Source organism: Xenopus laevis, chromosome 2L (assembly GCF_017654675.1).
Source record: "Xenopus laevis strain J_2021 chromosome 2L, Xenopus_laevis_v10.1, whole genome shotgun sequence".
Lineage (NCBI taxonomy): Eukaryota > Metazoa > Chordata > Amphibia > Anura > Pipidae > Xenopus > Xenopus laevis.
The window spans coordinates 188,961,289-188,973,612 of NC_054373.1; the positions used below are offsets into that span (position 1 = coordinate 188,961,289).

The 12,324-nt window shown below is 41.5% G+C and overlaps 1 protein-coding gene across 5 annotated transcripts in view; it reads left to right on the forward strand.

Annotated features, from left to right (window-relative positions):
* Positions 1–12,324, forward strand: part of LOC108708803 (teneurin-4) — an 878,105-nt gene that overhangs the window by 395,739 nt on the left and 470,042 nt on the right. Inside the window, exon 1 of one of the 5 annotated variants that reach the window (XM_041582865.1) lies at positions 4,942–5,198. The exons of the other annotated variants lie outside the window; for them this stretch is intronic. The gene's annotated coding sequence lies outside the window, so the exon portion shown is untranslated. Of the gene's footprint in view, positions 1–4,941; positions 5,199–12,324 lie in introns of those variants that run through there. 5 annotated transcript variants of the gene reach the window in all.

The window sequence follows — 12,324 nt, forward strand, 5'->3', positions numbered from 1 at the left end:
TACTTCCTATATTCTTCCATTATTAAGCATTTTTCCCCATAAAGAAATAGGTAGTGACCATGAAATAGGCTAAATGGTTAGAAGCAAGAGGCCACTGACACCTGGGCTCACCTGGAGTTTAGCTGGTATCCCGGTGGGCCAGTCCTACACTGATTGTGCTGCAAATCTGTTGGAGAGATTGATGCAGTGTACTTTATGTACAATCCAAAAACAGGGAGCTTTTGAAGGTTTGAAGGGTAAGGGGGAGTCTGAAAGTGACAAAGAATTCCAAAAAAGGAAAGAAGATGCTGAGACAAAGAAATGAGGTCATGAAAGAAAAGAAGGTTAGAAGTTGAAGGTATTTGTTTGTATATGAGAGAGGTGGGAGTGGGATGGGTAAAATTTGATTAAGGTTCTTGAGTGTTACCATTAGAAAGTTGAAATGAATTCAGGAGAACATTAGGCATCAGTGAACATAGGGGAACAGCAGATATGAAGCATGGGGATAAGTGGATTAGTCAAGAGACAGCATTTAGAACACAATGGCGGAAGATGGTTGAGTGGAGGCCTGGTTAGGTTACTTTAGTCTTGGCTGGAGGTGATAACGATTAATGAATAAGTCAACTAATTAGCATCTTGACTTTTTAAACCAATGTTGCACAGGTGAAACCAACCTGCAAGATTTTATTTCAAGATGACCCATGAGTCTCTTGGATGTTTGAATAAAACTACAAGATGTCCTAGACGCTATGACATCCAAGGGAAAGTCCTTCAGCATAGTCAAAGCCTTAAATATAAGGACGACACTATGCCCTGGCCCATCAGTTTCACATTTGCTCTTTATAGCCATTGATTCGGCCCCTGTAGTAAAATAAACAGAATAGGAACGAGCCTTTATATCAGCCTTTGTTATGGGATAAACTCATTGGTGCGCCTCCGCTCGGGTAATTTTGCAATGGCTGAATGACCGGCAAGCGTTTGTTTACATCAAACAGGTGCTGCCTTGTCTTTCGGTCACATTACGAGGTCTGTGCTTCGCAGGCTTCTTTGGCAGTAGGTTCCCGGGCTGTGAAAACGTTATGATTTGTGAATAACAAGAAAGTCAATTATCAGTGTGTGGATTCGACGTTAGATATCAGGGCACAGAATTATAGACTGTCGCTTGCCTTTTGCTGGTTATCTGTTACAGGGCTGCAGACCCACATTAAAATGACTTGCAACTAATGACAGAGCTGATTTTAGTGCCCCTTTATCACTCAGCCGCGGGGAAGGGAGATTTTATTGTAATGTAATAGGTGAATGCTCACATTGCATCCATTATGTTTATTGGGCTCGGGATTATTTGTACGATTGCTGGGATTCAGCAAGACATTTGGGATGGACATATAATGTAGAGTTGCAAATAATTCCTAGTAACAGTTTTAAGCATAGAAGTAATTTGCCCTGGGCATCTAGGATCACAAGGGCATAAGGGATATAAGGGATGGGGGCAGTGTAGATAAAATATGTAAAATATTTTATTAGTTTGTTTTGTTAGTATGTACTGAGTGGTCTGAGAAACCACCTGCAAGAACATCTCATGGTTTTATATTCACCAAGTGACTCGTATTCTATACAGTCCATCTGGTCCTTCTACTGCAATATCCTCAGAAATTGCCTTAATCTCTATAATTGTTCCATTGTAACTGTTTAATATTATATACTATGAGTACTCACATGCAAATACTTGGTAAATAAGGTTGGGCTGCTGTAATGAGGCAGAAGACAGTGGTGATAAAGATGTCCTTATTCACTTATCACCATTCCACTTATTGATACATGGGGGGAGAAAAAGCTGTCTAAGGGAGGTGTGGTGGTGCCATAGTGTTGGAGGTCAATCTGCCCCATTTGCATTAGTTGGTGCATGATTATTTAGTGTCAAGAGGATGGGGAAAGGTGACCACCACTGTTTTCCACCAGATCAAAATGCCTTGTGTGCCATAGATCTAAGCTGACACTTGAGGACAGGTCTATCTGTAAATTTTAGCTTTAATAACTGCAGCTTAAGAGAAGCCTATACTATTTCATTACTACTAATCTCTTTGGGTTCCACAGGACCACCAGATGATCTTAGACAGGCCCACTCTCCAAACTATTTTTCCTTCTCTCTCTACTTTCATTCTTAATTTTGTTAATCACTTCTCCATACAAAATTGGATATATCCTTTCCTCAATATCTTCTCTTTTTTCTCATATAAAAATGTGTAATCTCCATGGTGAAGGCCAGTGATCCCCAATAAGTAGCTCATGAGAAACACGTTGCTCCCCAACCCCTCGGATGTTGCTCCCAGTGTCCTAAAGGCAGATGCTTATTTTTGAATTACTGGCTTGGAGGCACATTTTCGTTGCATAAAAACCAGATGTACTGCCAAACAGAGACCTCTTTTGGTTTGGAGTCCACATAGGGGCTACCAAATGGTCAATAGCAGCACTTTTTTGCACCAGCCAGGAACATTTATCATGCATGTGTTGCTCTCTAACTCTTTTTACATCTGATTGTTGCTCATGGGTAAAAAAAGGTTTGGGGACCTCCAGTATAGGCATACAAGGCAAACAATTTGGTGATCAGGAGTAAACACTGACACCTGGGTCCACCAGTAAGTTTCCTTGTATACAGGTGGGCCAGTCCAACACTTCTCTTTACAGTATTGTTCCTCCTTTTAAATCATTTTAAGGCTGTCCTATCTAGCGCTCAAGGCTGCTTCTATGACTCCTCTTTGGGTTCTGAATGAAATGATAGTTTTGTTTATTTATATACATCTGAAGAAAGAATTTCAGAGATTCTTTGATGTAAGAATTAGTCCAATGTTCTCGCGTGGTCTCATTTTTGGATGCCTCTGTCACTCTGAGGATTGTGTGTTTTTCTTTAGAGAGAAGGCTAGATATAGAGATATCAATACCGAAATAAGGGTGTACGGTACATGTTAAAAACAAGAACAGACCTTCTATTTAACCAGCTGCAATAGAATTTTGGTAACAAAAGCCCCCTTCTGTTAAAACAGCAGGAACACAATCAATATGAAATCACTCCGTGTGGATGTTCCAAAGTGTCGTTCCAACTATGGTTGATTGAGGGCTATTGAGTAGTTTTAATCCAGGTATTAAATATTAAAAAATGCATCAAGAGACAATTAAAATTGAATCTAAAGGTAAATGTAGCAATTACACCATAACACACGAGATGCCTGTATTTTATGTAGAACTGTTTTATGATTGCTGTGAAATGTAGTTTTATTGACATATAGATTTCCAATTTCTCTTCTCTGTAGGAAATGTAGGGCATCAAAACATTATAGGATGGCTGGGGCTACAATTTAAGGGGAACTTTGAAACTTTAGCATATCCCTGACTGTATTTAGAGTAGAAAGCTCTGGGTGTGTCACGGTCGGCACCCAACACCAGAACAAACACCAGGCACCCTGGTCTCAGATCGCAGTACAAGGCGTTAGGCAAAAGAGTAGTCAGATCAGGCCGGGTCGAGGCAGGCAGAGAACAAACGTTATCAGACAGGCAAAGGTCAAACCAGGGAGTCAATCAGAGGGTTAATCAGAAGTGGTAGTCAAATAATCAGGCAAGGGTCAGAATCCAGAAATCAGAATAGTCAAATAGCCAGGCAGGGGTCAAAAACAGGAATCAAAACAGGTTCAGAATATAGCACAAGCTCAGAAGCACCAGGAACTAAATCCTATCACGGGCAATGATAAAAATCCAAACTGTGCCTTTAATACTTTTAAATTTCGCGCCACTGCGCGCTGACGTCACACGCCAGCGCGCATGCGCACATAACCAGGAAGAGACGCGCCGCGCGCGCCCTAGCTATTCCCCATTTGCGGCCCAGAGGAGCAACGAGGCGGGCGTCCCCGCCGAGGGGGCTGCAGGCGTCCCTGCAGACCCCCTCCCACTAGACCACCAGGTAACGTTGTTACAGGGTGAAGTCAACCTTGGAACTAGGGTTCAGAGAGTGAATGGATTGTCATCACACTATACCAGCTGTATAATATTTAGATCATGGGTTACATTCATATCATACAACTTATACTCATATAGGGCCCTAACACCATGGGTCCACTTTACCTTGGGGCTAATGTGCCACCTACAAGCTGTATAAAGAGTACAAAATGGGCTGCATCATCATGAGAAGTTCTTCACACACATGATTATAGCTGAGGGTTCATTTCTGGTCATAAGGTGACTGAAATCCCACTGAAACAAAAACAGGGACTGTCAATGCCAATGATGCATCAGAATAAACACCCGTCCCTTATGTTATGACTTGAAGTTCTACTAGTTCTACTAGCAAGTCTAGAGAGTAGCACTGGGTTGCTCTGCTACCTTGTCCATTTTATCTTCCTTTTGGGTAATTGCACTAATTAAGCCTGATGCAGAGGACCCCTCCATGCCAACTTAAACTGTGCCCACAGCCTACATTCTCTGGTCTTGGTGAAGCACATTCAACCCCAAGCATAGAGAGGACTATGCACGTTATACAATAGGTTGGGTTATATCAGATTATAAAATCACTAGTGGGGCAGCCCTGAGATTTCCCACTATTTCTTCGTCAAGGAAAGACCCTTTTCAACCAGTTGGTTTTCCTACTCACAATCACGGCATGGGCGTCCACAGAGGGGGGCAAGAGGGGGCAGTGCCCCCCCCTGGGACTGTGCACATAAGACCTCCCAACTGTCACGCATCACGCGGGACAGTCCCGATTTTGCCTGCCCAGGGTCGGGAACCGGGAAAAGTCTCGGTGGGCCCCTGACTGTGTGGTCCTAGTGACACATATGTGGGCGGCGTGGGCCCCACTAAAATTAAATCAGAAATGTTACCGGTAAGTACTTGCCATAGGGCCCACCGCCGCCCGCTTCAATCACTTCCGCCCTCAGCTGCCTGCATACTGAGGACCCTGCTCTGCTAGGGACTGTCTGCGGTGTGCCTGGCTGCAGCCTGCACGTAAATTCTACGTTTCAGGCAGGAGGCAGCCAAGCCAAGAGTCGGAGTCCCTCCCACATAATTCTAGGTGCGGCTTTAGATTAACCGAGTGTAAGGGCTGCCCTGACAATCATTGGCCCGTCCTGTTCCCTCGCACAAGTCTCCAGCAAAAGCAGCTCCACAATCGGCACATACCCTCTATTGGAAGGAGTCACTCCGATCGCCATCTGCAGCACAGTCAAGTATTTCTGGTATTTCATTTTACCTCCCCCCCTTGTTTCTCCCCTCCGATGCCCCCCTTAAAACACTGCATTTGACCATGAAATTGCATGTACTGTGTTGCCCTGTGACCCCCTGTCGCCTCCCTCCTTCTTCCCGTCTGTCCTCCTCTCTCCCGTTGGCAGCGTGTCTGGTCAGCACAGCACCATTTGTTAGCAGCAACTAGAGATAACATTGACAGTTAGAGATGGGAACTAAATCCTTCTTCCCTCTCTCTCTCTCTGCCTTCCTTCCTGCATGGTGTCACAGGAGCTCATGGTAGCTGAAGTTTTCATACAGTGATTTTACAAAGAGAAAGTTATTGGATTTTTAGATTTGACAAGCTACTGTATCTGAAATTAGGTTTTAATGATTCATTAGAGTGGCATTTCTTCCTGCAGTATGGGTAAATAAACAGGGTTGAATGCAGGATAATCTATTCTATATTGGCAGGAATATTTGTCTATAAATAAATTAAAAGAAACTGCTGTCTCTTGATCACAGTACTTATGTTCATTTCACATTTACAATTCCCTACTCTCTATTTTCCCTTAAATATTTAGGATAAGACAAGTTTCACCATACATACTAGATTATGCATGTACTGGCAGCTACCTGACCTGCAAAATGACTAAACTTCCTTAAAGGGGCAAAACCTAAAATACAAGTTTCCACTCTGCGGGTTCACTCCATCTGTGGGTTTTCGCTTTGCTCAATGGAATCTTCTTTTGTTGTTGCTGGGAATGTGGTTGTGTTGTGTGACCAACCATGATGCGGATTGGGAAGGGAAAATGTAGAAAATCGGCGGTCAGCTGATGGTTACCATCTGGTCATGTGCTTTCAGAAAGAGCGAGTGCTGCACTATGAAACTGCTATTTTAATTTAATATTGTTATGGCCATTCCAGTTTTTTTAAAATAAAAATATTAATTTTGATATTAGTGGACACTATTTTGTACCGAGGGTGGGCCCTTGAGATGAGGTTTCCTGGTGGGCCCCAGTCCGACACTGTGCCGGCCTGTCCCGCCGTCCCGGATAGTGGCTGTAGATGTCCCGCGGGCCAAATGCGGGCCGATATCCATTAATTTGCCCGCAGCGTGCAAAAATCCCTCCCCCCTCTCAGCATCCAGAGTTTCCTACCAAGGCGTCATGATTGGGGGGCAGCACCTACAGTGCTTCACTGTAGACTATGTGAATCTTGTTCTAAACTCCGCCCTCCCCTCCCCGTGACTGGAGTTTAGTGTAGTGCGGGGAGGGAGAGGGAGCCTGTAAACAAACTGAAAGCATGGCTCCAGGCATTCCCCTTCAACACTGCTGCCTAACCTGGTCTGGATTTCCTGCATGATGTCATGAACTGTGATGTAAAACATCTTTGTGTGAACTAGGGTTGCCACTTGTCAGACAACCGGTATTTTGAAGGGTTGCCCGGGTCAAAACTTCCTGGATGGTTTTTCAAATTAGGGAAACTGTGCAGGATTCCCTTGATTGACCTGGCGATCGACTGATCGCCGTGGCATAGCTCCACCCCCTGATGGCAGTGACACACCCACCTATCTCACAGGCCCGCCCACAGATGCCTCCTTGCCCCACCCTGGAAAATTTTCTGCGGACACCCATGAATCACGGCTTCCATTTTATTAGGGGGAACACAATTTTCTTTGTTTCTTTAGTTATAGGTCAGCATATAAACCATCTTCCAGATATACATTCGCCTGCATTGTATTCTGCTGCATGTACAGAACCAAACATTTTCTGTAAAATACTTGACTTTCTATCATTAAGAAGTGAAAACAGAGAAATAACAAAAAAAGTCCCACGGTGTATACCGCTGAGAGATTTTCTTTGATCTTCGAGAGCACATTGACGTCGGAGGAAATTTTATTCTTATACATTATTATTTGATTATTGTTATTATGGAGTTAAAGTCTCAGCAATATTCCACCATTCTTACACAGCTAGAGGGACAACTTAAAAAACTAAGCTCTTGGTTGCATTACTTGCTGCCAGTTTTCTTTAGTTCTTTTGTAAAGTGTCATTTTGTTCCCTGTAACCTCAAAAAGTTGAGCCTCATCTGATGTTTTTTTGAAAGCTGCCTTCCTCTAGAAAATCTTAAATTGCTTCTAAAGCTGTACTGCAGTTTTATATCCATGAGCCATAGCCCAATAATGTGTTTTAGTGGGAAAAGTTTAAGGTCAATAGATATCCCTTCATTTCTTTCTCCTCAATCGTTGTCCATTGCTACTCTATTCTTCTTTTATTCTCTTAACCTACACTAAGGGGCAGATTTAATAAGCTCGAGTAAATGGTTCGAATTTCAAAAAGTTCGAATTTCGAGGTAAATTTTTGGATACTTCGACCATCGAATAGGCTTTATTCAACCATTTGACTTTGATTCAAGCAATTCGAAGTAAAAATCGTTCGACTATTCCACCATTCGATAATCGAAGTACTATCTCTTTAAAAAAATCTTCGACTTCATACTTCGCCAAATTAAAGTTACCGAAGTGCAATGTTAGCCTATGGGGACCTTCCAGAGTAATTTTTTTTGGTCGAATAGAAATCCTTTGATCGCTAAAATTTTTTCGAATCGTTTGATTCAAACGATTTTATTGTTTGATCAAACGATTTTTATTCAACCTCAGGATTGACAAATTTGTTGAAAAAACTTCAAATTCAATATTCAAATTCGAAGTTTTTTAATTTGATGGTCGAATTTCAAAGTTTGATAAATCTGTCCCTAAATTTCATCTCCCACTTTGTAAGTTTCTCCTCGTTGTAAATGTATCTACTTCTTCTCCCTCCATTAATTTTGTCTTCTTTTCCACTCTTCTCTACCCGCACATCCTATTCCTTTTTCCCCCCACCTGCATATATTATACCTCGTCCATGTCAGCTAGTAAAACAATCACAGCCAGGTCATCTCCATTATAAAAGGTCATAGTTTTGAGTTTGATTGAAAGTCTGCTTGGGAATTTCTCACAATTCTATTGACTGAAAGGCTGTCACCAAAATAGACACATTCTCCCTTTGCATCCTGCAGCTCTGTGAGGAACAAGGGACCCTGGCATACCAGAGAGGATATCAAAATGCTCACTTTAGCCCAAGAAATTCCATATATCCCACTAAAATATATTTTCTCCTTGGGATTCTTTAGGATGAGATTTGGCCATAGACGGAGGGTGATTTTTGAGTTTGAGTAGGCTAATTAAAGGCATTTTCTACACAGACACCTTCATAGTATCCCAGTGCCAATTTCATGTATAATACTCAAAAACATGACACGAAAAATACAGTTTCAATTCCATGTATAATACCCCAGAACACACAGCAGATAAATACAGTGCCAATTCCATGTATAATACCCCAGAACACACAGCAGATAAATACAGGGCCAATTCCACAAATAATACCCCAGAACACACAGCAGATAAATACAGTGCCAATTCCATGTATAATACCCCAGAACACACAGCAGGATAAATACAGGGCCAATTCCATGTATAATACCCCAGAACACACAGCAGATAAATACAGTGCCAATTCCATGTATAATACCCAGAACACACAGCAGGATAAATACAGGGCCAATTCCATGTATAATACCCCAGAACATACAGCAGATAAATACAGTGCCAATTCCATGTATAATACCCCAGAACACACAGCAGATAAATACAGTGGCAATTCCATGTATAATACCCCAGAACACACGGCAGATAAATACAGTGCCAATTCCATGTATAATACCCCCGAACCCACAGCAGATAAATACAGGACCAATTCCATGTATAATACCCCAGAACACACAGCAGATAAATACAGAGCCAATTCCATGTATAATACCCCAGAACACACACAGATAAATACAGTGCCAATTCCATGTATAATACCCCAGAACACACAGCAAATAAATACAGTGCCAATTCCATGTATAATACCCCAGAACCCACAGCAGATAAATACAGAGCCAATTCCATGTATAATACCCCAGAACACACACAGATAAATACAGTGACAATTCCATGTATAATACCCCAGAACACACAGCAGATAAATACAGGACCAATTCCATGTATAATACCCCAGAACACACAGCAGGATAAATACAGTGCCAATTCCATGTATAATACCCCAGAACACACAGCAGATAAATACAGTGCCAATTCCTTGTATAATACCCCAGAACTCACAGCAGATAAATACAGGGCCAATTCCATGTATAATACCCCAGAACACAAAGCAGATAAATACAGTGCCAATTCCATGTATAATACCCCAGAACACACAGCAGATAAATACAGTGCCAATTCCTTGTATAATACCCCAGAACTCACAGCAGATAAATACAGGGCCAATTCCATGTATAATACCCCAGAACACACAGCAGATAAATACAGTGCCAATTCCTTGTATAATACCCCAGAACTCACAGCAGATAAATACAGGGCCAATTCCATGTATAATACCCCAGAACACACAGCAGATAAATACAGTGCCAATTCCTTGTATAATACCCCAGAACTCACAGCAGATAAATACAGGGCCAATTCCATGTATAATACCCCAGAACACACAGCAGATAAATACAGGGCCAATTCCATGTATAATACCCCAGAACACACAGCAGATAAATACAGTGCCAATTCCATGTATAATACCCAGAACACACAGCAGATAAATACAGTGCCAATTCCATGTATAATACCCAGAACACACACAGATAAATACAGTGCCAATTCCATGTATAATATCCAGAACACACAGCAGGATAAATACAGTGCCAATTCCATGTATAATACCCCAGAACACACAGCAGATAAATACAGTGCCAATTCCATGTATAATACCCCAGAACACACAGCAGATAAATACAGTGCCAATTCCATGTATAATACCCCAGAACACACAGCAGATAAATACAGTGCCAATTCCATGTATAATACCCCAGAACACACACAGATAAATACAGAGCCAATTCCATGTATAATACCCAGAACACACAGCAGATAAATACAGTGCCAATTCCATGTATAATACCCCAGAACACACAGCAGGATAAATACAGGGCCAATTCCATGTATAATACCCAGAACACACACAGATAAATACAGAGCCAATTCCATGTATAATACCCCAGAACACACAGCAGATAAATACAGTGCCAATTCCATGTATAATACCCCAGAACACATGACAGGATAAATTCATTGCCAGTTACATATATAATGCCCCCAGAAAACATGATAGTATAAATGCAGTGCCAGTTTCGTGTATAATAACTGCAAAACACAAATGAAGGGTCAGTTCCATTTATTATAACCACAGAATGCATGACACTATAGTGGCAATTTTATATATAATGACCCCAGAACACCCGGCTGTTAAAATTCAGCGCCAATTTTACATATAATACCTCCATCCTGTTTAATGGTGGTAAAATGTTGTGGGTTTTTGGTTTGAGGAAGTATAACCTTTGCTATTATATAGTAGAGATGTTATATTGAAGCCCAGAAATCTAATCTAATACAGCTATTTCTTTCAGACGTCGGGTAGGCACTTTTTTAATATGAAATTTGATTAACATTGTCCCAAAAAGTGACAAGAATATAAATGAAGGTTAAATGGAAGAAAATGATAGGATGAAATGGGTAATAGCCTTATGCCTTCTTAGTTAATTACAAGTAAGGGTCTACTGAGTGATCTCATTTTCCTGGAATACACAAACTTAATGAAACTGATGTAGCATGTAGTAGTATTATGTACTGACACAAGGATGAGAGACGTTCATTTTTGCTCCACAAGAAAATGAGAGTCGACTTCTATAAGAAGATACACATGGTATATTGTGATATGTTTTCCTTGGATTTTACTGAATCGTGGCCTGCTTGTATTTTTTTTTTTGTAGGAACACCAAGATTTAAATTAAGATATCCAGTTGCACTGGACTGTGAGAACAATTGTCTGAACATTTATGCTAAGACTCCGATGTAGGTCATTGACATCCCAGATTCCCTGATGTCTTCATAGAAGGAGTACGAGAGGGCTGGGAATATTAATTTTTGGTTCTCAGCTGAAGATAAGTGAAACTGGCAGATGATGGCTTTCTTTAGAAATCAAGATCAGTTTGCCTGGGGAAATGATGCAATCAAGGTCAGACAGAGAAGAACTTGGAATTATGCATTGAAAATATGTAGACATCTTTGCAGGAAACAAACTTTAGCCTTATTTTAAAGACTATACAAACATTATGATAGATAAATCTATGGAATTAAAGGTCCTCATAGACGCAAAGATTTCTCTTGCCAAACGACTGATTTTAGTGAAGTCCGACCAATCCTTCGAAATTATCGTGCGGTTAGTGGGATTCAACGATCGAACATCTTACAATTTTTCGGCCGACATCTGTCAGGAAATTGATCGGCCAGGTTAAAAAATCTTTGTCGGCCCCAGTGCAATGTATCTATGTTTGAAGGGCCAAGCAGCTCCCCTTTGTTTTCTTGGCAAATTGGTCTTTTTAGTTGATGGACAATTCACACAATCGTTCTGAGATAATCGTGGTCTCACGATGAGGATCGGATCTTTTAAAAATCGCTCTCTCTCTGGCCAACTTTAGTACCTAGACTCTAGGGAATCTCTTGCTTAAGGCTATGGGCTCAAGAAGATTAATAGGTATATCAGAAAAAAAACAATAATGGGGGCGTGGCCTAACACTGCATGGAGTGAGACGTGTTTCGGGAGAGCTCCGGACCTGGGCCCAATTTAATAGCAAATTAGTAGAGGAGCAGTGCTAAGTTTGTGCTTGGCAGACAGCGATAGCTACATTAACAAGTAAAGATGTCGAAACCTGTGGCTCTCCAACCAAATTAATTGCCTTCTACAGATCGAAAGCTAAAGAAGCAGAAACGGGGAAGATTCCAAGATGGCGACGAGAGAGACATTTCGCACCCAGCTTCCCCAGCATCCTCGATAGCACATTTACAGAATGGGGATCAAAGCCGGTCGCATTCACAAGAGGTCCTTACAGCAGCTACACTGAAAAGCCTTCTCCATACAATAAGGAGGATATCCAAGGCAACATGCAAAAGACCATCGCGGAGCTGCGAACAGAACTGATGGAGAT